The sequence below is a fragment of the Rissa tridactyla genome, chromosome 1, assembly GCF_028500815.1.
Source record: "Rissa tridactyla isolate bRisTri1 chromosome 1, bRisTri1.patW.cur.20221130, whole genome shotgun sequence".
Taxonomy (NCBI): domain Eukaryota; kingdom Metazoa; phylum Chordata; class Aves; order Charadriiformes; family Laridae; genus Rissa; species Rissa tridactyla.
In genome coordinates, this window is record NC_071466.1 from 93228693 (window position 1) to 93252115 (window position 23423).

A 23423-nucleotide genomic window follows, 5' to 3' on the forward strand; every position below is an offset into this window, starting at 1 on the left:
AGTCTTCAAATGCACTGCTGCAACATACTCAATTTATTGGTCGTGTTAATTTGTGGAACATATGCTTAAATTAATTAGTAATGATCAGTTAGGATGGAAAACAAATACACTTAAGTGCTCTTTTCCAAAGAAAAAGCAACAAAAAAACCTCCCCAATGCTGTATTTGGGCAAAGAGCCAGAAAACATTTAAAAAAAAAAAAAAGCAGATTTGCATTCAATCTGCATTTTTCAAGGTTAAAAAAAAAACCAAAGAAGAAAAGCTGCCGGTACAACACCAATACAAGTTGGTCTTAAAGCTCTATATTAAGCAATTCAATATTTCACCTTTCCTTAGTGGACAAATATCAAGAAATTTAATTGGAAATACTGATAGATTCACACTATAAATTTCATATTCATTTTCTAAAGTACCTTCTGGATTTTTAGAGTTTCAAGAAAGTTTGTAATACAAGTCAGTACAACATGAAAGGATTAAATAAAGGAGTTCCCTGCACTTGGCACTTCTTAGACTACACTATGTCTATCTAGAGCCATCCATCAAATGAGACTAGTAACAGTAATTCCATAAGCACATTGCTCTGTAGTTAAGTCTAACTAGCCAACAGCACTTTCCAGCCTCGAGAAAAACATATTAGTGGGAATGGCAGTTGACCAAATGAAACATTTTCCACGAAAAGGTTATCAAAGATTTCTTCAAATGGAAATTAAATATATTTTATTGTAAACCAGATCTTCACTCTAGCAGATACGGCATTTCCCAGTTTGGTTCCCCTGGAAATAGTTGTTGGGCTTTTATTCAAGGAAGTCACTGGAGTCAAACAAACAAAACCCCCTTCATTCAAACAGGGAAAAATGATCATTTGAGCGAGACAAGTTATTTTATGAATAAAATAGAGGACCACTGAGGTTTTTCATACAGCAGATGAAAACAGGATAGGAAAAAAAAAAAATCAAATAAACCTATATTTTGGCACAAAAGCCACAATGTGGAAGTAAACTGATGGCCTGTAATACATGGTCTTTAATCTGAATACAGTCATACAGAGGTTGTTGGTTTATGAGCGCCTGGTTGCATAAGGAGTGTGAAGGAGCACTCATTCAATGCAGAAAATAATACGGCTTTAACGATAACAGCATTCCCATAGCTACATTGGAACTGCTACTAAAAATGTAAACAGGAAAAGACTCTGTACACTAATGGACAAGTTACTCATGTTTTCATGACAACTTGATGTCAGAACTGTCTTAAAAATTTTGGAGGTCTTGGGCACAGATTTAGTTAAGAGCTTCTCTGTTCCTAGGAAGATGAACTCCTAAACAATAAGTAAATGAGACTCCATGGTGTACCAGTCCAAATAAACTGTTTATGTTCAACATATCTTTCATTTCTAAGACACAACAGTTATTCTTCTAGAAAAAAGTTACTTGAAACCCTTTTCAGATAGCCATGAAAATATGGAAATACTGTGTTTTGTAGGAGAATGCTGCACCCTGTAAATTCAAAAGAACCCTTTCATTGGTTTTGGATCTTTACCTGGACTGAGGTTTTGATCCTCAGTCCTATAACCCAAACTTTTAGGACAGGATTATTGAAACAAAAACTGAATGTGAAGCGGTGAAGATCTAAACAATGCCTTTTTTTGCTGCTTATGAATTATCTGTATAAAACTGTATTTATTTATTTATTTTTTTAAATCTAGTTCCAACCTGCTGTGTAAAAAAGCAAAAAGGGCCACATTTCTGCCATTCCCATACTTGAAAACCCTTTGACATTCATGGTCACGGAATTTTTATGATAGAGCTTCTACACTCCAATTCAAAAAGTAGAAATAATTAAAAAAAAAACCAAACACAAAAGAAAAAAAACAAACGACAAGCTTTCAAAAACAGAAAGGAAAAAGAAGAAGTGAAAGCAATCTCAAAATACATGCAGCTTCTCTAAATCAAAAAAATAATCCCAAAACAACAATCAGTGCCAGTCAAATAGGAGTATCACAAATAATGCTGCAAGTTAAAACAATATCACTGCATTAACTACAGATGTCTAACTCTAAAGTCTGGCTGAAAAAGACAAGACCTTAAGAAGTTAGGTCTGTCACAGACATACTTGGATATATTACCCTTTGGCATTTCAGTCCACTGAAAGTAAAATGAAAATCCTTTCTTTAGAGTATGGACAAGTATAGGTGCTAAGACATCTCAACACGAAAGACAAGGTTATTCAGAAGGGAGTCCACTAAGAAGAAAGTCAAAGTCTGAAAGTCTAAAAAGACAGGTTTACTCTAAAAAGCTTTGAGACTTCCTGGTTAGTTGTCACAAAAGAATTTCAGGTTTCCTAATAGGTAATGAAAACTAACTTTCAGTATTTTTTCAAAATAGCATTTCTCTGAAGTCACCCACTTATTTAGGGACTTATAATTGATAGCCTTTTCAGAACAGCTCTGCAGGTGCAGCTGGTGATTTAACACTTTTGGACACTTTCATCTTTTAAGAATTGGCACAAAATATAAATGCCTTCTGGAGCTGGGATGAACTCATTACTTCTTTGTTTGCCTTATGATTTCCTAAAATACTGTCTAATATATTATTTAAATCACTTATGTACCTAACGAGTTGCAGATTTAAGTGACCAAACCACATTTGTAATTTGCCAACTTTCTTTTGGATAAAACATAATGTAAAACTTTAATGAGCAAGGGTCTTTGCTGTTAGTAAAGAAGACAAGAGTTTATACTCCAGTCACTGCTACAAAAGCATGTTATCAATGAAGAATTAAGACCTCATCCCAGGGCCCCACTGCTTTTCTTTAATCGTTCTAAGACATCTTTGGAAGTGTAGTCATTTTGCTTTTGTTGAATTTAGCATACCTGAAGATTTTAATTTAACGTAGCTAGCAAAATCTTCTAACAGAGCAAGAAACAGAGAGAACTGAGACACAAACTGACAAAAGCCAAGGAAATCAAAGCCTAGCTAATATCGCATCCAAAATCCATTGCTTGGCACCTCCTTATAAAACCACACAGTGATAGCAAGCATGATGCAATCATATAAGGTTTTGAATCATACATAAAAGGCAGTGATGAAGTGTTTAATTCAGATCTTGGAATTAACTACTTAGTCCATATTGACCAAAAATTAATCAAAATTATTCATATTAATAGGAGTTAGTTCCTTAAAATATACAAACTAGAACTGAAGCTGTACAGCAAATGATGTTCCCACTCCTTTCTTCTTTCTACAGACTCAAGTCTGAAATGGCATACCTAGGATGTCCACAGAATTCAGAAGCTTTCCCTTTGCTCAAGGGCCTAGAAGATCAGTTCCTGTGGGCCATGTGTACACAATATGACACTGCGTCCTCCTGTAACCCTGCATTCATCTATACTCTGGCTGCCCATTCCTACCTCCACTCCATCTCCAAATCCTTTTGTCATTTTATGACAGCAGTACCAGGTAATTCTAGAGATTAATGACTTGCTAGGGCTAATGGCCTACAGCAGTACCACAGGTTATCAGCTTCTTCCAGCTGCTCTTTAATCTCCAGACAATCCCCAGCACCTTCATCATTACTGGATAATTAGCATTAATGAAAACTATGCATACACAGTGAGAGGATAATACACCCTCCAGCTTGTATGTCAGAAATCCTTACTTAAAAAAAAAAAGTATCCCACATGAATCGTATCTGCATTGTTAAATGAACGAATATGTCCAACCTACCCAAAGGCATGAACATCAGTTAGAGACTAATGATCTGTAAAACTTTATGAAAGATAACATTACTACATACTTCAGAGATTAAAATAAGAAGTCAGTCTCACCACCTCCCCCTCTTTATCTTCTTTACTTTTCTCTATCCGTTCTCAGCCCGTGCCTTACCTCTCTACTCAATATATTCTCTACTTCTTGGCCAATACCTTATCCATGAATACTGGCCTTCAGAAATTTTAGGCAAGTAATTTTCATATTCATTGCTTTAAAAATAAGATGATATAACCTCAAAAACTCCAGAAAAATCTGCTGCACTAAACTACTTGAAGATGTGACAGTTGTCTCCATATGTTACATATATTCACACTCTACTGGTCTATAGGGCAATTGCCTATTCCTGGCATTCTGCCAGGATTTATATAGATATGTGTGGTCTGCTCTCTTCTACTTACTCATCTACTAACTGAAAAAAAAATAAAATTCTATGCGTCCGAATTCACAACATTTTCGCCCTGTAGTTTCATCACACCCCCAACCTGCTAAGCTTTCCAACAATATCATGCACTGGAAAACAAAATTATATGAATCATTGGATCTAAATACTTCAAGAAAAAGGATGTGGAAATAAATATTTACTTCAACAATGTAAATATTGGTTGATGTTGTAAGTCATGCCAACTGCAATTTAATTCCCTGTTCACAGAATCAACATTTGTAAGTCCAGTATCTCAACACTTTCCTTCTGATTAAACCTCTTTCAAAAAATGCAAGTTTAACTTGCTTATTTTTTTTAACTAGAGGACATTAGTAGTCACATTGATATATTTATTTCTTTACTACAAGGGTACAGCTCGAACTTGTTTTTCTATGGAGCCTGTGATTTTTATCCCAGGTTCTGTAGGCTTGCTCTTCCTGCCATGGCAATCCAACTACAACAAAAAGCCTTACTTTTTGCCAATAGAGAGAGAGGTTACTTCATTGGATCAACATAAACAAGATTATAATTGCTTCAAACTAAACCCTTTAGATCATGAATATTTCTAGGGGCCAGGACTGAAGAGCAACTCCTTGATTAAACTCTCAGTTGTTCCACTGGAAAGTTCTTAATTTTATGGGCTAGGAATCAAGCTCTCCTATGAGCACCATCATCTACATCAAGTTTAACGTGCAGGGACAGCAGTAGTCTGCAGACTTTAAAAGGCTCATATGCCCTGTTCCAATCTCCATTCCAGCACTAAAAAATGAAAATGCAAGTTTTGTGAAGGCTGTTCATTATACGGAGATAGAAAATACTATTAACATCATTTGGTCAACAAAAGTAAACTGAATACATTTTCTGAGAACATTTTAACTAGCCTCACAAAATATTTAAGAGGGAACGCATGCAAAGAAGATTTGGTATGACTAATTTTGTAGCAGAGTATTAAAATACTAGGAAGTACTACTTTTAATATATTTAATTCAAGCATACTATATACTAAATAGTTTCAGAATCATCTGCAATTTAAATCAGCTAATTCTGCATTTATCTCTGAATGTTAAATGTTAAAATCCTTTGCACTTACTGGAATTTACAGAGAAGTACTCTTAAGATAATAATGTATGATCACATGGATGGTCATACTGGTTCATACCATTCAAGGATTTCTATAGCCCACTGTTCAGACTCTAGATGTGGCTACAAGCAGATGTCTATTAAGAAGAAAATTAGGACAAGAATAGATAATAGTTCCTAATTAACATCTTCATAGTATCGAGCTAGTTTCCCGTGCCCTATTTCTTTTTCATACTTAGTGATGCTGGATGTACTTCTCCTCCAAGTGTTCGTCCAGTCTCCCATTTAACCGATGGAAACTTGCATCTGCAGTGGCCATTACAGAAGCACCCACAATGTGATATTCACTCCCTTTAGAAGTCATAAAATAAAACAAAAAAATTCCTCACACAAGCAGGACATCTGTTTAAATAAAGAACTAGAAGGGGTTGCAAGTTTTTACAATTAGAGAGCATTAGTATTTAAAGCTGAAGGACAGGAGTTCTCATAATTTATTTGCCCTGCATTCATTATTTCCAAAGGCAGTAAAATGCTAATTCAGGGTTTATCTCGTCGTCTTAATTTCTTTATTGCAGAGACTAAGATCCAAAAGACATCTCCTGAATTAGTGAAATATGTCTCATCTATAATTCAGCAATGGACTAGCCTCCACTGAGATTGGAAACAGGAATCAGACTGGAGAAAACAGTGAACAAATTGCTGCCAACTCAAATGGATATGCAAGAGTTAATGTTACCAGAGCCTTGATTGGGATAGGAATTAGAGCAAGACTCTTGCACATTTCAGGGTTTCAGATTAATGTGCTAAATCTGAGTAGAAACCACCAACCCACCCCCAAATTCTGGAAATGGAGTTATTAACAAAGTCATCAAATCTCTTAGTTTACATAAAATGAAAAGTCTTCTGTATTCTTTAGCTGGCAATTTCAACAGCATTCTTTTATCCATTCAAAACATAGCAGAGAGAGTGCCAGTCTATGTACAATACTGACTGCCAGCAGGAGTCAGACAAATATTTTTGTTCAGGCTACACTAAAGGACTAAATCTAGAAATCCTAACTAGATTTCCACCTACACTATATACAGTGACATCATCTAACTTAAATGACTAATGCCTTGGAGTGCCTTTATTTTGAAGTGCCTTTATTGGGGGGGGGGGGGTGGAGGGGAGGTGGGGAAGCATTGAGTGTTGAAGTTTACTGTCACACAACTTTCATGTAACATTCTGTTAAGTGTGTCCACATTAAACACATTTCACCAAGGGAAACGCAAACAATAAAATGGAAGAATGAAGGAGAAACTTCCCACCAGAAGTAGGCAAGATATGAGAAAGTCAGAAACAGAACTTCTATTCGCAATATCACAAATTCTTCTTCCAATTTAAGAAATGCATTCAATGAAGAAACCGAGGAGCTTTCTTTTCTCTTTTCAGAAATTGCTCAACTTTAAAAAATTTACATCACATTTTTAAACAAAATAAACTTTAGTTTCTTGGTTCTGCTATTATATAAATTCGTTCTTCAGATTTTTTTCCCCTAGCCTAGACACACATTCTTCTTATGTAGAAAGCACAAATGTATAAGCCACCCCCACTATATACACAGCTAAATTAAGTCACCATTTGTATGGCTTCCCAGATGATTCTGAGGAGATACAGAACATATCAATGCAAGTTAGCAAGCAATAGTAATTAAAAAAAAATAATAATAATAATCGGGGGTTGGGGGGGGACGACAGAGAGAGGAATAATTAACAAGGAAGGCTAGTCCATCAAAAGCTGTTTTATAGTCTGTGTGATCTTAAATGAGCAAATGAAGTCCTATCAGTATTAGTGATAACAGCTATAAAATTAGTCTATCACACCTGATGTTCTCCCTTTTTACAGCTGTCCGATTTAAGCAATTTCTTACTAGAGTAGCCAACAGCAAAAACTCTACCTAAAGTAACATGAGAAATGGTGCTATTATATCTGAAATATGTTATCACATAAAAAGTTGTTACAGAGCAACTCGCTGCCTCCTTTTGTTCAGACTGTATTTTTTTTGTGTTTGTCATATTTTATTATGAATGTAACACCAAAAGTTAAGAAAGCTGTTGCCATTTGTCGACTCAACATTTCCTGACAATATTGCTTGCACAGAATAGTGAAGTAAGTATTCCTTTGTTTTTCCCTCACCATTTCTATGCTTCATCATCTCCTCCTGGTTTTATCCATCACATTACCCTCCTATTGCAATTCACATGTAAATGCAACTAGCAGGCAAAATAACTAATCAATAGCACTTATGTGTAACTCCTATTGCACCGACAAATGAATCTCCAGAGGGAAAGAAATTTTAAACAACCTTTAAAGACATCTTATTACTCCTTTTAAGGTCGAACAAATGCTTTGACTACTAAGGAAAAACATTATCTGAAGAAAATTTGGACGAACTAATTGCACTGTTCATAACTTGCATCACCTCACAAAAAACAGTATCTTCCCAAAGATATCTTGCATCTTTGACGTGAATTTATTTGCAATAGAATGAGACATTATTTACAAGATAACAGAATTTTGATAGTATAAATTCATAGAATATGTCAAGTTGGAAGGAACTCAAGGATCGCCGAGTCCAACTCCCTGCTCCTCACAAGACTACCTAAAACTAAATCATATGACTAAGAGTGTTGTCCAGATGCTACTTGAAGTTATCTTAAAAAAAAAAAAAACATGTAACTGGGAAGAGAAAATACAGACAGTAATGGTAAAGCTGCATGTACTCAAATATTTTAATAGATTGAAATTTCAGAACAAAATCATGGCTGTGGCTAGGTATGAAAGCATCACAAACACTGTTTTCCAAAAGAAACAGAATTATTTTATTTTTTGCTTCACAAAATGAATTTTTTTCTAATGAAAATATCCTAGACATTTCTAATCATTATGTCTCTGTCTAATAAACACTTAAATATTCATTTTTTTTTCCAAGATAATTTCATATTCAAACACAAACTTAAAATGAGAATAAGGAGAATTAGTTAAAAGAAGCCACACCAGATCTTCCTGATACAGCACAGCTTTGTGTACTCAGCTTCCACTTTTATTAGCCTACGTCAAAATAATCAAATGCACTTCCAATTGTTTCAGGAGGAATTATACTTCCAAGAACCTTCCGTACAGCTCAAATTTGTCTGTTCGATGCCTTTTTGTTTGTTTGGTCCCTCTGACAGACATTAGTGTACTTTCATAATTATATTGTTTCCCAGTTGCCATTTGCATCATCATATTAAGCTAATATTTCCTAAACGGCAAAAATATGAAATACTTCAGAAAAATGAGCAAAATAAGCCATAGAGCACAGTAAACACCCGCTCGGCTCATGAGACACAATTAATAAGAGACTTTCAGAAAACTCGGGGGTAGTGGGGATGGTTTTTGTTTGGTTTGGGGTTTTTTTGGTTGTTTTGTTTGTTTGTTTTAACTTCCAAGTTATCGAAGTAGGCTGGGTATGTTAAACAGAACTTAAACCATCATACCTGTAATACCTGTTTTTACTTATTAACAAGGACTACTTCATGGATTCTCTCTGCCAGTTCTTCAATACCATGGTAACTATTAATAAAATACCATGGCCTTCTGAAACAGTTTCAGAATACTTTTAGAAGCAAAGAAGCTTCCAACTTCAGCCAATATAAACCATATAATTTATGTCTCTGACTCGTAAGAATCTCTTTTTCTTTTTCAGAAAAAGTTTAACATATCCATAAAGTTACATTTTATTCCCCGCCTTGGAGAAGTAAGTGCTTCATGTAGAAACAAAAACCTAAGCACTAATCTGCCTTTATTTGTCATAAATGTATATATACTCTAGTCTTCTTGCCGAAAACAACTTAAAGCGTGGAACTTACACAAAAGCAAGTACACAAAATTGTTTATTTTTAATTTCTTGCAGAAAGAGGATTCACCTTTGATTCACTGGCTTCTCTCTTTCAGGGATACTATGGTAATGAAGACTGATTGCCCAGGTCCATTTGCTGAAAAAGCATTTGAACTAATTCACAAGTATAAAAAGATTAGAAGAAAGTACCTGCCAACAGTGTCACAGTCAGTTATGTCCAAAGGTGTAATCAGAAAAAAATAACTTTGTTTTTTGCCTACCAGAGCACTGGAAGAAAACTTTATTAGACCATGCATCTCTAGATAAGGGCAGAATATTCTTTGGCCCTATCTTCTCCTGTTATCTCACCAATGACATAGAAACCTTGTTGGAGATATATTGAAATGTTTGTGAAATATTAGGTGATGCTTGTTGTATGCAACTCTTTAGAAATATTGTTCAGTTACTGCACCAATATGTATACATACGTATTCGAATCATAGATATATGGATATACTACAAAGTCAAGAACTCACGCTAAGAAATGGTCTTACACAGGTAGGAGGTCTTACAACAGCCAATTAGGAGTCAAAGAATAAAAGACATCCTGAGATCACCTGTGGCAAGGTTGCTGAGACTATGAGCAAAGGAGTAGGACAATGGCCTGACTAAAATCTTCTCGACGTTTTGCATCAAGGATATAATAGGCTTAACTTGTTTATACCTACATAATATAATATCATGTGGGTCTGTATAGATAAGATCTTACATTAGATAAAGCAATCGAAGCCAAGAACAATGGAAGAAAGTGCGATTTGTAAGACAAATACATGAGGGATGCTGCACGTTCTAGACTCAGGCTGCATATTATAAACTATATAAAAGTATAGGAGCTGCCCTCTCAGTCTGAGTGAGACATTGCCAATAGGAAATAGATGGCATTTTTTTCCCTTAAATGAAACTTGAAACTTAAGAACTTATTCCTTTCCCCCAACTGTTACACATTCCGTGGTTTTGACATCTATCCATCCACCAGCTATTAAAAAAAAGAAAAAGTTCTTAATGATTCCTGAGTCTATTCTCTGTGCTACTTCATCTCCAAGACTAAAACACATAGATGTGAAACAATTGTAAAAAACATCACATTAACATGTTTAAGCAAAAAAAAAAAATAAAATACCAAAACCAAATAAGCACCCCCCCCAAGCCTATTGGATTCTCTAACGCTTTTCTCTGAGGGGAGCCAGGTAAAATTAAGAGCTTCAACAGAGTAAATATGAAGCAGGAAGTATATTAATCATGCTCACTCTAATTATTTTTTTTTTTTTTTTAATTTTTTTTTTTTTTTTAAGAGGAGGTTCTGGGTATAAGCACAGTCTGTAAATCTGGCAGGAGTCCCAGATTTTGCCTACATTTCCCCCCGCAAGCCTCTCCCCTCAAACTGTGAAAATAACAAAATAATTATGCCAGTTGCATAACTTCAATCACCCTACTTCACCACCAGCATTTATGACTGTGGATTTAAGAAACTTTTAAAGAGGCCTACAAGAGATATTTTCCATTGTCTTAGAAAGCAAAAACCATTTTGCTTCATTCTATATTATTTATGTCTTTTAATTTTATTTTTTTTAACCAAGATCCACAGAAAAAAGTTAAACAGCACTCCCCTGAACTGTAAAACTTTAAAATAGATGTGATATCCATAGGGGAGGGGTGGTGGTGGTGGGGAAATGTTTGCATTTCAAGCCTGGGACTAGAGACTGGAGCAATTTATCACAAGGAAAATGCTTGTATGACAAAGGAAAGATACAGCCCCTGGCTTTCCATGTACACTCTTCAGAGACTCCAAACACGTAAATATCCCTAATGAAAACCTGGTTCACTGCTATACTACTTTACACATTCACATGATGTGACCTAACATACTGGCAAATTTATAGTAGTTCCTTGCAAGAGTAACACGGTTGCAGATTAAGCTGATATTATTACATACACATAAATATACGTTGAAAAAAAAACATAGCTAAGATTGCAAAATTGAGTACCCCCAGATTGGGAAATGACAGAATTCACTCTTCCGGGACTTATGTCAGTCATCTTCTGCATACACATTGTGACAAAATCTTTTATCATGTACCCCATAAGCCTACCCTTACACAAGACCTTTGCTTCAATGGGCAAAAATGATGGAAGGTCTTCCCATTGAGAGAATCTACATATTTTATCTCACCTCCACATTTCAGAGGATGGCCTTTTCAGCAACACATTCCTTCCATAACTTGTACATCCCAAGCCACCCTTCATGTACAAAGGAGACAGTAATGTACTGGTACAAAACACAGAACTGAGAGGCAGTGAAATTCAGGTCAAAAACATCTCCTTTGTTGTATGGGTTTGAAATGCCTGTCAGAGCACCCAGTAATGAAAGAAAAGTTGGTAAGATCAAAATCCACTGAGTGCAAGTACAGCTGTAGGGTTTGGGGCTTCTACCAGTCAGATTCTGAAGAATCGAGTCAGGCACCAAGGAAGCATTTGCACAGTATCACATAGGATCTCTTTGGCATAAGTGTTTCTACAGAACAGCACTCAATTATTTTTGTCTTGTCCTTTCTCCTTCTGAAATCCCTCGCTTAAACATGAAAAGTTTCCCTCACTCTAACTTATTTTCCTGCAAAACTCTTAGAAACAAGTTCTGAGTGATTACTATTAAAGATGGGATGAATACTCTACTGGATGACCAGTAGACTTTATAACTATCCTTAATCTCTCCATAAAGCACACCTCCTAGGTGTGTTTCACCCCAGATATTGCAGAAACATTGTTCTAGATGTGGACTTGCCTGACAGATAATCCCACTGGGCTTCTCTTAGCAGTACTGAGAGATGAGGCATACATCGTTCAATATGGGCCGATGCCAAAAAATAACAGTGAGACCAAGGAAGATTCTGTTCTAATTCAGATTACAGAAGGCGAGGGACTTAGAGGAGACAGATTTTCTACCTGTTCTTTCCAATGCTTATTCCTGCAGCAGTTATTCTGATCCTGATCCTTTCCTAGTTCTACCTAATTCCCCATCCCAGCTCCAGTCTGTTCATGGGCTGGAGCCACTGTCTCATTTCCATCCACACTCCATTGTGCGGTGTGGCCTCCTGTCACTCCTCAGGATGCACCATTACAGTTCTCTTGACACATCCTGTATCCCTTTCTGATTTCTGTCACCTTTTCTTTCAAATCAAGGTTCTGTTTTTTTTCTTTACAGCCCACACTTCTAATTGATTCTCTTTCATTTTAAAGGCATGAAATTTTGTAATCTCAGATTCCTGTCCCTTCCCCATCTAGTAGCAGAAGCTTTCTCACATTATCTGAGCTATCCCACCAAGTCTCAGGCTTAGCTTTCTTCTTTCCAACATCTCAGTTATCAACTAGCTCTAGTACTCCTGGCTGGCTCCAAGCCATCACTTCCTATTCTTGCCTAACTTCCATGTCCCAACACGCTGTCTATCACTGTCCAGGCACTATCCAGCATTAAGTCTTAATCCCCTTGCTGGTCAGAGTTTCACTGCCTCTCCCCATCAAGTTCTAAGCCCATTTTTCTGCTCATATTAGGTCCAATTCGCCCTCTACAACTGATGTGTCAGTTTTAATTTTTTTTTTTTTTAACTTGCTACCATCATCTTCCTCTCCCATGTAGCATACTGCATGCGAGACGTAGCAGAAGCACAGAACTGGACCTGGCACAGTCTGAAACAACCTCAAGCTGTAATTATAAGGAAAATCCAGTGCAGCCTTAGACTGGAATAAGCTCATTTGGCTGTAAACTTCAGGGCACATACTTGCAAAATTAAACCAGGCATTTACTAAGAGCATGTAAAATGTGGTTTTCAAAAGCTTGTAGCTTGGTCAAACTGGGGTGTTTCACAGAGTCCTGGGAAAATACAGCTATAGAGGTCATGCTTTTAAACAGACACATATCTTGTGCTCCCCTCAATGATGATAGTATTTCCCAAAGTCATCAATTTTTGTTTTGTTTCCTCTCTCCATCCCCACAATGGGGAAAAACAAACATCTTTTCTCATCCTGAGGATGTGCTGAAGCAAGTAAATTAAAAAAATCTCTAAATTATTCAGGTTCAGTTAGCCCTTTGATGTAGAAAAGGTCAGTCCAAAAGTTAATCTACATCTAAACTCAGGCTTGTAAAGAAGGCATTGTACACAGAAATTATGAGAAAACATACTAATAAACCACTTACTACTGTAGTACAATCTAGTAGAACATAACAGAATGGTTACTTTAGCAAAAAGATAGTTTTATCATTTGATTATGAAAACAGTGACTCTGCTTCAGCCCATTTTCTACATTCTACTTAATTTTAAGGATTTCTGCACTGTGCCTCACATTAAACACAACATTTAATCCATTATCGTATCCTGATTTACAGAGAACTGACATGTTGAAATTTACTTATCTGACCAGTTAAAAAAAGGTCCCTCTTTTTTTCCTAAGTCTATTACTTTTTCCGCTTCTCTTGCACACACACCTAACCAGAATGTACAATAGTGTCACAGGCAAGGTTATAAATTAAACTATCCCTTCTGGCAAGGCAAGTCTTGGAAGAATAATAGCCCATACACTGAATTCAAACATTTTCAAAGGACCTTTAGCTCCTTTATTATGGGTAGTGTTACAGTTTATACATACTACCACCTGATGACTCAAATAAAAGTGAAGATGCTTACACGTCTCTTGCTATCTACCAACATGTTAAACACATTATGCACCTCAGCATGAGTTTTTCCTTTAAGAACAAGAGAAGAAAGCCTCTGATTTTTTTCATTTGCTCTTTGTAGCTAGATTGTTGTTGTTTTTTATTATTCATGCTACTATGCTATCAATGCCTCTTTGACTCTTAAAATACCTGACCCACTGTTTAAAATTCCTGGAGTGCAATGGTATCAACCCATGCTGATAATCAGAGGACCCTCAAGTACCTACAAGGCAACCAATGGTAAACAAGAAAACATACAAAAGGACAACAGATGAATTCTTCCCTATCCCAGTTCTCAGAAGCCATTAGAATTAATTCTTTTTTGCTTAGATTTGAAATTCAAATTCCAGTGAAAAGTCATTAAACATTCATAATGATATAAAATCTGAGACAATCAAGTGATTCTGTGTAATAAGTCATACTAAAGACAGAAACCACAGAGAGCTGAATGAACTATGTACATTCTAGGTGGTATCTCACTGTTATCTGTTTGATCAATTTATACATTTCCCCAACCGCACCGATAATTAAAGGTCCACTCTTACCAGAATACTTCACTATGGCTGGAAAAAAAAAGTCAAAAAGTAATTGTGTGAGACCTCATTGAAACCAGCCCTGGCTTACTTAGGAGAGTTGCCCTATGTTTAAATATTATGTGAATTCTACAACAGTAGCTTAAATTTAAATCTATTGCCTTAGAACAGGAGACAAAAAGTAAGTGGACTTCTGGATTCCTGGATTCTATCACTTTTTCAGATATGCAGCAATACGTTTTGAGGTTATAACAGCAAGTAACAGGATTAATCATATAAACTCTGCCAAAATATTAAACAAAACAGTGTAATGGTGTGACTTACGCAAAGCCACCAACAGAGAAAGGAAACAAAGGATTTGGTACTTGTGATAAATGAGAAGGGCAATTGGAAAAGAAGTAGAAGCGTAATGGACAGAAACATTTGGGAATTTTCATTTTCCTGAACAAAATACCAGATGTAGAAGACACATTACTCTCTGTAGCAGAGAGTACTCTCTGTAAAAAAAAAAAAACACAACACCCTGTAAGAGAGAAGACACGTACTGTAGAGAAAGCTGAAACCACATATGGTATTGATATATTTTATCACAGCCTTCCATCAGTCCCGGAACTAGATACTAAGCCACCAGACTGTAACTTTCCCTGTTTGTCTCGGTCTTCAGATCAAATTATTTTCATAAATACTGAGGAATTCAAATTAATAGATTAATCAGATAAGAGAATTATCTACTGTAAAAACCTCAAACAACTATGAAAACTAGAAAGTGATTGCTCTCTGCTATGTAGATAAATCAGTTTCAAGCTATTTGCTTTTTCCATCACTCAAACTTGCTCCTTCTCAGTTTTACCCGAGAACACTGCTACTGTGACTCAGTGGTGCGGTTGTATGAAACCATATGCTCAGAAGACTGAGGGCTGCTTAAGCCTGTCAACAGCCAGACATATCACTGCTGACATCTGCACCAGTTGTCAAACCGATGACTATGAATGCCACTGGTCATTAGACTTATTTTCAGTCATCCAGCTATAGCGCCACGACATGTAACTCTTTTCTGCTATTGCAGGATACAAGGACCAATAGTCTGACTCATCTAATTTGGGAAATAGTAGAACGTGGATAATATCCTCAGTTGCTATGACAGCATTCCAGGCAGCATGTGGTCCCAGATCCACAAAGCCTGATAACAGGACAAACAGAGTCCAAGCTCTAAAAGATAAGGAAGATGCTTTTGTTTTACTTTTTATACGCATTTCTAAATGGGAAGAGAGGTCAAGCTGCATGAGCCTAGTAAAAACCACCCTTCATAAAATACGTTTTGTCCTACGGTTATTTCTCATACATGCAAGGGGAAGAATGAGAAGTCAGAATGGCACAGACAGCTGGAAAGCACAAGACCAACCCCTGGTCCCTGCGTTCATAGGAACTGCTGTTATTACCATTCCTAGAAGGAGCAAGGGAAATATTTCCTTGTCCTATTTCCTAACTGATCATATGGGAACTACCCAAAAATCAGGTCAGAAGTCATGCACTAACAAGCATTACTTTCCAATCATAATATGAAATATGATCTAAATTGTAAATCCAATATCTACCTTCCAGTTCTGCAAATACTTCCCAAAACTTAGTAAGAACAGTTTGCAATATTGAGTGGAAGCATCTCTCCTTTCCTATTAACACAATATGCTGTATTTCAACCTTTCTTTTCAATGCTACCTCACTAACCTTGCAAGAGTTCATTTGTCCTTAAAATAAAACAAATGGAATTTGGTTATTTATTCCAAAAATTTAGTAATTTCTATCCTAGCACTTGACAGCAATTTCTATTGCATAAATGTAAAGCCTACTTTAATCATTTAGCACAGAAAATAAATTATCAATATCAACACAAATTATTACCTGTAACTATATAAAAATATCAACATGTATAGTACCTTAATACAGAGCAAACTTTGTGCTTAAATCTCTTACTTAACAGTCTCTTCCTAATGATATTACCAAGAGTTGTACCAGCTAATCAGGGCAGATGATGTTACCAAACTATCCTCCCAAAGGAAACCAATCTTATACATCAGCATTCCTATTGCAGTCATCAGGCCACAGCTTGAACAGTTTGTGGCACAGTAATCTGCAGCACGACCATTCATCCAATTACCACTGAAATAGTGATATTAATCTTCTCATAAAGGGCAAGTTAGGGGTCAATCACCAGCAGAATACTTGGTATGGATAACGCGTTACAGACCTGGTTTCATCTGCTTTTACTGATTTCAGCAGTCTGCATGATTTGACTTCATTTTTGAGTGGATAAAAATGCAGAAACCAAAACTGGGTCAAATCACATCTGTGTATTACCTGCAATGAGTACCTTCAGCATCACTAATGGCATGAGACAGTCTCGTACGCTGGTCTATCAGGCATATTCCAGCAATGTGGACTCCCAGCCTGACACTGAATCACTGCATGACACACGACTCCACAGACACATCACTCTCGCCCCAGGACCTCGACCGGGCCCTCCCTTAATACTTCACATTCACAGAAGCATCTGATCTGCCCTAGTGTTCAACATTTAGAATTGCTATGATAATTTTGGTCTATAGTTTAAATCTTTGGAGACTGACAGTCAGTAATACAATATTTGCCAGGGAACTTTTGAAATGCACACACAAACACATGCATACACTTTTTCTTAGAAAGCACAGAAAAAGATACAGGTTCTTAGAAAAACAATAAAAAACACAGGGTTTTTTGCAGGGGGTGGGAGGGTGGGGAGATGGGCAGGGGTGATGTGTTTGGGACAAGGTAGCCCCCCAAAATTCAATTTCCATTCTTCTTTTATAAGGCATGATTCAGGCTCAGCACTTGCCATGCAGAAAGTACGCAATTTTAAAAGTCAGCCTCAAATAACTTCTCCTGCTCCTCATCGTATATTTTTATTGCCTGCTCTTTAGCGCTCAAATGGGAATGTGGCAAAGAATCACTGAGTGCCTCAGCTGGTGCCACTTCTTACTTCTCTTCTTGTCTGTGAAAAAGGCCAACAGACCTTTCTGAACTGCTCAGTCTGCTTCTCTTCATTGAAGGAAACCCACACTAACTTTCACAAAATAAACCCTGTTTATACAATCCAATGAAATTCATAATAGAGTTGTATTCCCTATTTTTTTATTTCTCCATGAATAACAATACAACAAAATATTAAAACCATTATGGAAAAATTATACTGCCTCCCCCAAGTCAGTAGTCTAACTACATTTGTTAGAATACAGTATAGTTTTCAACATCCATTGTTGAACCCAGGCAGTGTCACTTTAAATGTTATCTAAAAGTACTAATTTTTTTTCTGACATATATCTGTTATAGTAAGACTTTGCTTAAACTTAAGCGACAATCATTTTCCCTCAAAGACTTAATAAAAACTAGAATTGAAAATCTAAAATTTTGCTTAAACATTTTTCCTACGATTATATGGTAATATCTTATTGCACACAACCTTATTAACTTAATTTGCCTCTTTCAGTTAGCTTTCCAAAGCTACAGACTGGGGAAACATCTTACTGCTCTTCCTGTACAATCATAAATCATGTGAACTGATATTTAAGATTTCCATGCACTGCTCTTTCCAAATCCTGCATCTCCACAGACAATTTTAGAGTCATAATTGCCTTTAATTTCTTGCACTGGCAAATTAAAACTTCAGCAAAATTGCTCTGTTACCTTTTCTAGTTGTGTAGCAGCTCAAACAATGGTTTTTATTTTGTGGTTGCACAATGCCTTAAGTTATTTCTATTATTCATCTCCCCCATTACTTCAAAGTATTTTTTTTGCAAAGGCAAGCCTGCCAAATTGTAAGATGAATAGAACATTGTAATAAATAATGGCATAATCTAGAGACATTCCAAGTTTCTTTACAATTCACAGTATATTTTTACTTTGTGAACCAGAAAATAAGCAGCTTTATGATTTATTAGCAAATGGGGGGAGGGGGAGATGCTACTTCATTTTCAGCAAAAAACCTATATTGATTGATTTATATTTATGCTTTAGTTTTAAAAGTTAATAAAGGCTTCCCCTGCAAAGGCTCTTATTCTCTTCTACTTTTTCATCCTGCACTTTAGAGGTTTTCTCTGCCATAAACATGCTGAGCTACCAACTATGTCCCACCTTCTCAAAGACTGGGCTTTGGCCAAGGACTAGAAGATAGGCAAGACAAACAGCAGCTTTAATGGGGAAAAAATTATGCCACAGAGAATAAAGTACAAATAAGCAAATGACACGGATACAATTTATCACATTCATAAGCAGCATCTAAATTTAACATCTTTATTATTGCTAAGATATGAGATCACAGCAACTACGCTTTACATTTATAGAAGCTAAGCTACTTTACTGACCAGTCACTCCATAATTAGCAATTTTGTTCTCAAATATCTTTTAGGACTTAGTACTGTTTTCCTATCAAACTTATAAACAAAACCCTTTACAGTCCATTCAAAATACCATAACTTTCTTCTAACTACTTGATATTGCAAGTTGCAATTAGTAGCTTGTCAGGTAAGTTCTGACTGTGATTAAATGACACTTCTAAAACAATAATTTCATATCTGTAGATTTAAAAGCACCTGTTAACCCTGCATTTCCATTTATTCTTGGTAGAATGAAAGGCAAATAATTAAGTGTCAGGCTCTTGTCTGGTACAAATTAACAATATTCCATGGGAATGAATATAAATGCAAACAGGCAAGAAAACAATAACTTAGAATCTAGCTATTAACTTTGATTAGAACTGCTCTGTTTGGCAGTTTATCATCCAGCCAATTATCTGGAAAATTAATTACTTCCTGAAAATCATATTGGAGATCCTTTGATATAAAATATAAAAATTGACAGAATTATTTTATCTCCCTTCTGCAGTATGCATCACTTTAATTAGTATCTATTTTTAAATCCATCCTTATCACTTCAGATTTTTGTCATTTCTCACAACATCTGAAAGAACCCTAGGATTCTGGGGCTTCTGACTCAAACCTGGTCTTTAAAAACACTAGCTTCAGCCTGGAGAGTACATACTTCAGTTTTAAAAAGGCAATCAGAAAATGAATACCCTGTTCATCCTATCAACCTATCCACCTGAGCAAAAAATATAATGAGGTAGACAACAGAACAGCAAAACTACAGAGTAGAGTATAAAGCTGCTTAACTTATTTAGGACCAGTTTTTCTTACTTTTGCCCATGTGGTATCAATTATCCCCATCGGTGCCTATATATGAATTAAAAGTAATGTTTATAATAGTAATAAGATGCTTTTAGAACTCATAGTCTCACAACAAATTTAATTCTACAAAGATAAAGCCCTGTCACATCCTTAAATGTGTTATTCCCACATTTAAAGCGTGAAGGAATAACACATAGATTGAAGAGAAGCCTAATTTTTACATGTGCTCTGAACAGACCTAGTTGTAGTACAGATGGTTAGCATCTTTGCAGATACATCCAAACACTTGATAGTTTTCTTAAGACTAAAAAGGAAAATCACCACCAATAAGGAAACAAGCTTGTTTAGATTTGCTACTATCTATACAGTAATTGAACCAGATATTATAGCCACAACAACAAAAACCACAAGGCATTACATTCACAAAATTCTCACTCATTGAGAATGCAAATTGCTTTTTAATTTCCTGACCTTATAGTGCAAGAGGATGAGCACCCCAAGTAGATTACCATACCATAATCTCCTGGAATTAGATAGGTTAAACACCCAATTACAAACACTCCACACAGAAAAAGACTAAAGAGGAAGTGTACTGAGTGTTCTGAAAGTAGGAAGCCGACTTTTTAAGCACAGCAAGAAAAAGCAAGCTACAAAATTTTTGGTTACAAAGCTACTGGGTAATTTTAAAATATATGCATATCTTAAGCAAAATGACTTTCTGACATCAAATGCCTGCCTGGTAGAAGTTACACTAGTCTTCAATTACACTTAAACACACACAAATTACACATGCACCCCCTTCATTCTAAAGATCTTTTTAAACAGCCTTATTTCACATGCACCATGTCTGTAAGACTGATGGTAACACATTTTTTTCTATTTTACTCCCCAACAAGACTACTCATGAGTACCCCTGCACTGAGTCTGGCTGGGATGGAGTTAATCTTCATTTGGATTTGTGACTAAACCAGCATTAATAACACACCAGTGTTTTGGCTACTGCTGAGCAGTGCAAGCACTGAATCAACTCTCTTCCCCCCCCCCCCCCCCCCCATTCATCCCCCCAGCGAGTAGGCTGGGGGTGAGCAAGAAGCTGGGACAGCTGACCCCAAATGACGGGATATTCCATACCACATAATATGAAGAACTGGGCAGGGATGTTGGCCTGGGAGGTAGCCATCGCTCAGAGACTGGCTGGGCATCAATCAGCTTGTGGGAGGTGGTGAGCAACTGCCTACACACCACTTGTGTTCCCCTCTCCACCTCCTGTTCCTTTATTTAGTCTATCTTTATCTTGACCCACAAGTTTTCTCGCTTTTGCTCTTCCGGTACTCCCCCTTGTCCCACGGGGCAGGAGGGTCAAATGTGTGAGCGGCTGTGTGATGCTTAGCTGCTGGCTGGGGTCAATTCACCGCAACCCCCTAGAAACAGTCTGCTCTTATGCAATTCTTCCCTATTTTTCTAAATCAGTCATTGTTTTGTAGCCTCTGCAAATGTTGACTGGTCATGGAACTTTACAGAACAACCTCTGGAAATTACTTTGGTCCACAAGATCAGCTTTAGCTTAAGCACTGAGTCAATGTGCATTCGGATTAATGAATAAGCATTGAATGAATTACTGCAAGCGCATGCTAAAAAAATTAAAAGGTAAGGTCACAAGGCTAGTCCTTGTTTTTTCCATTCCTCATTTATTGAGATCCCCTAGATTTTGCGTTAGGGTTGAAGGCCTGCTGCTTTGACAATTAGTATCCATAATATTCACTGGACAACACAAACAAATAGGACCTTCATCAGGCCCTGTCTATGGCCTGTTTAAAAAGTTAGTAAAATGTAAAACTAAGATGAAATCAAAACAGAAAGGAAAATAAGTTACGGGAGATTCAAAGACTGGATTGTCTGCATCATTAATAGACCTCCACATTGTTTTTCTTGCCATTGGTATATACGTAAAAGCATCACTATGCTCCTCCTAACTCTAAGTAGGATGAAATAAATGATGTGATTTGATACATTTTAACATTTTACCGAAACAGAAGCATTCTGAGAGTTTAAAATAGAATGGTTTGTCCACTATATCCAGTGCGTTGCAGCAGTGACTTTATCCATAAGCACCTGAAATTTTTAACAGAAACAGCCTTGGAATCTTATTTTACACTTGGCTGACCTGATTCCATTTTAACCAAAAAGGGACATCTTACCAAGAAAGATTTTCAAATATTCTGTTTCAATGGTGAAGCCTAGCTGCACATGCCATTTAATTTTTTAGCATACGGTTTACTTTCTTAAGAATTCTAATAAGAAAGAGAAACTTGAAATGTGTGTATATATATATATATAATTGAAAGATAAGGAAAATGTTTTCTTATCTGCATATACATACACATGGCTGTGTGAATTATGCTGCAAGAGGTATATTCTCTTGCAGTAGCATGGCACTTTCAACTTTGAGGGTTATTCTGGAGCTCTGGCTCAGGCTTTATGAAAATTGAGGAAACTGGCTTGAAGCCCAGAAGCAAATGTCTCAAGGATCAGTCTCCTTTATACAGCATCTTTCATGCAAGTACTTCATAAGACTTTGCAGTAGACACAGAATAGTTAAAATGAAAGCATATATGAATGAGACAGAGATCAATGTCATTTCTTAAACAAGTAAGAGACATTTCTTAGTGTCTTCCAATCATGAGGTGTTAAATCTGAATTTCCCTAACTACTGAGTTTCTGATTATAATGTCATTACAATGAAAATAACAAAAACATTGCCATTTATGCCTCACAGATTTTATAGCTTTCTCTAATACGAATTTTACCAAAGCTTCCTTCAGAATTACTTTTATAAGTAGCTTTGTTTTCTAAATAAAATTAGAGTTTGCTACTTTTGATAGAAAGGGTAATAACTCTAGAGAAACATGAGCAAAATTATTAAAGAACTGATGCTAACTTGAAAGCATGGCAAACACATTTAATTTAGGAACTACTACGTGACTCCTTTAGTTGTTTTCCATGTGTGCTTCAGAGTTTAACAAGCAAAAGAACCTCTCAAGTATAATAAAAGTCCTTTTATAAGAATGTTAGTTAGGAGTTTGTTTGGTTTTGCATGTATCATGGTGCAGATTTTCTGTTTATGAAAGTTGATACAGTTCATTTATCACGAACACATTTACAGGACCTGCATCTGCAGAGAACCTGACTCTACACATTTAAAAAAAAGTCTCTTCCTAATACTGTGTATGTACTATTGACATTTCTTATAATTTAATTTCTTTTAATTGAGATTTTGGGGTGTGCGGGAAACCACATATATTCTTATGGGGTTCTTTCAGTATCATAAGCCCACCAGTGGACGAAAGTATTTTGTGATGAAGGTCTCAAGACTTGTAGACAGCAGATCAGCCATGCCAGGATAGAGAAATGAGAGATGACAGCTGCTTGATGATATATGAGAAAGCAGAAATTGACTGGCAACCAGTAATTATTGGTTCTTTGGAGAAGAGAGAAGGTGAGGAATACCTCTGCTACAAAAATTGACCGTTGAACAGATGCCGTAGGGTTTGGAGCCATTTTGCCCAACTGGAAAATTGCAATTAAGAAACCCCCTCATACCAGCCTTCCTGCCAGGAAAGCTTCACTCCTGCACTGGTAGGAAAGAAGCCTCCTTGAACACGGGTTCACACCTCCTCCACCACACACAGGCCTTACTACCTATCTCAAGGCACAGCATCTTATTGGGTCAGACTGAGTTTTACCCAGACCCCAGTGAAAACAACAAAAGCTCATTATTGGGTC

General features: G+C 36.4%; 1 protein-coding gene across 11 annotated transcripts in view; it reads right to left on the bottom strand.

Moving 5' to 3' along the window:
- DMD (dystrophin) overlaps positions 1-23423 on the bottom strand; it is a 1301546-nt gene that overhangs the window by 494356 nt on the left and 783767 nt on the right. The gene's annotated exons all lie outside the window — the stretch shown is intronic.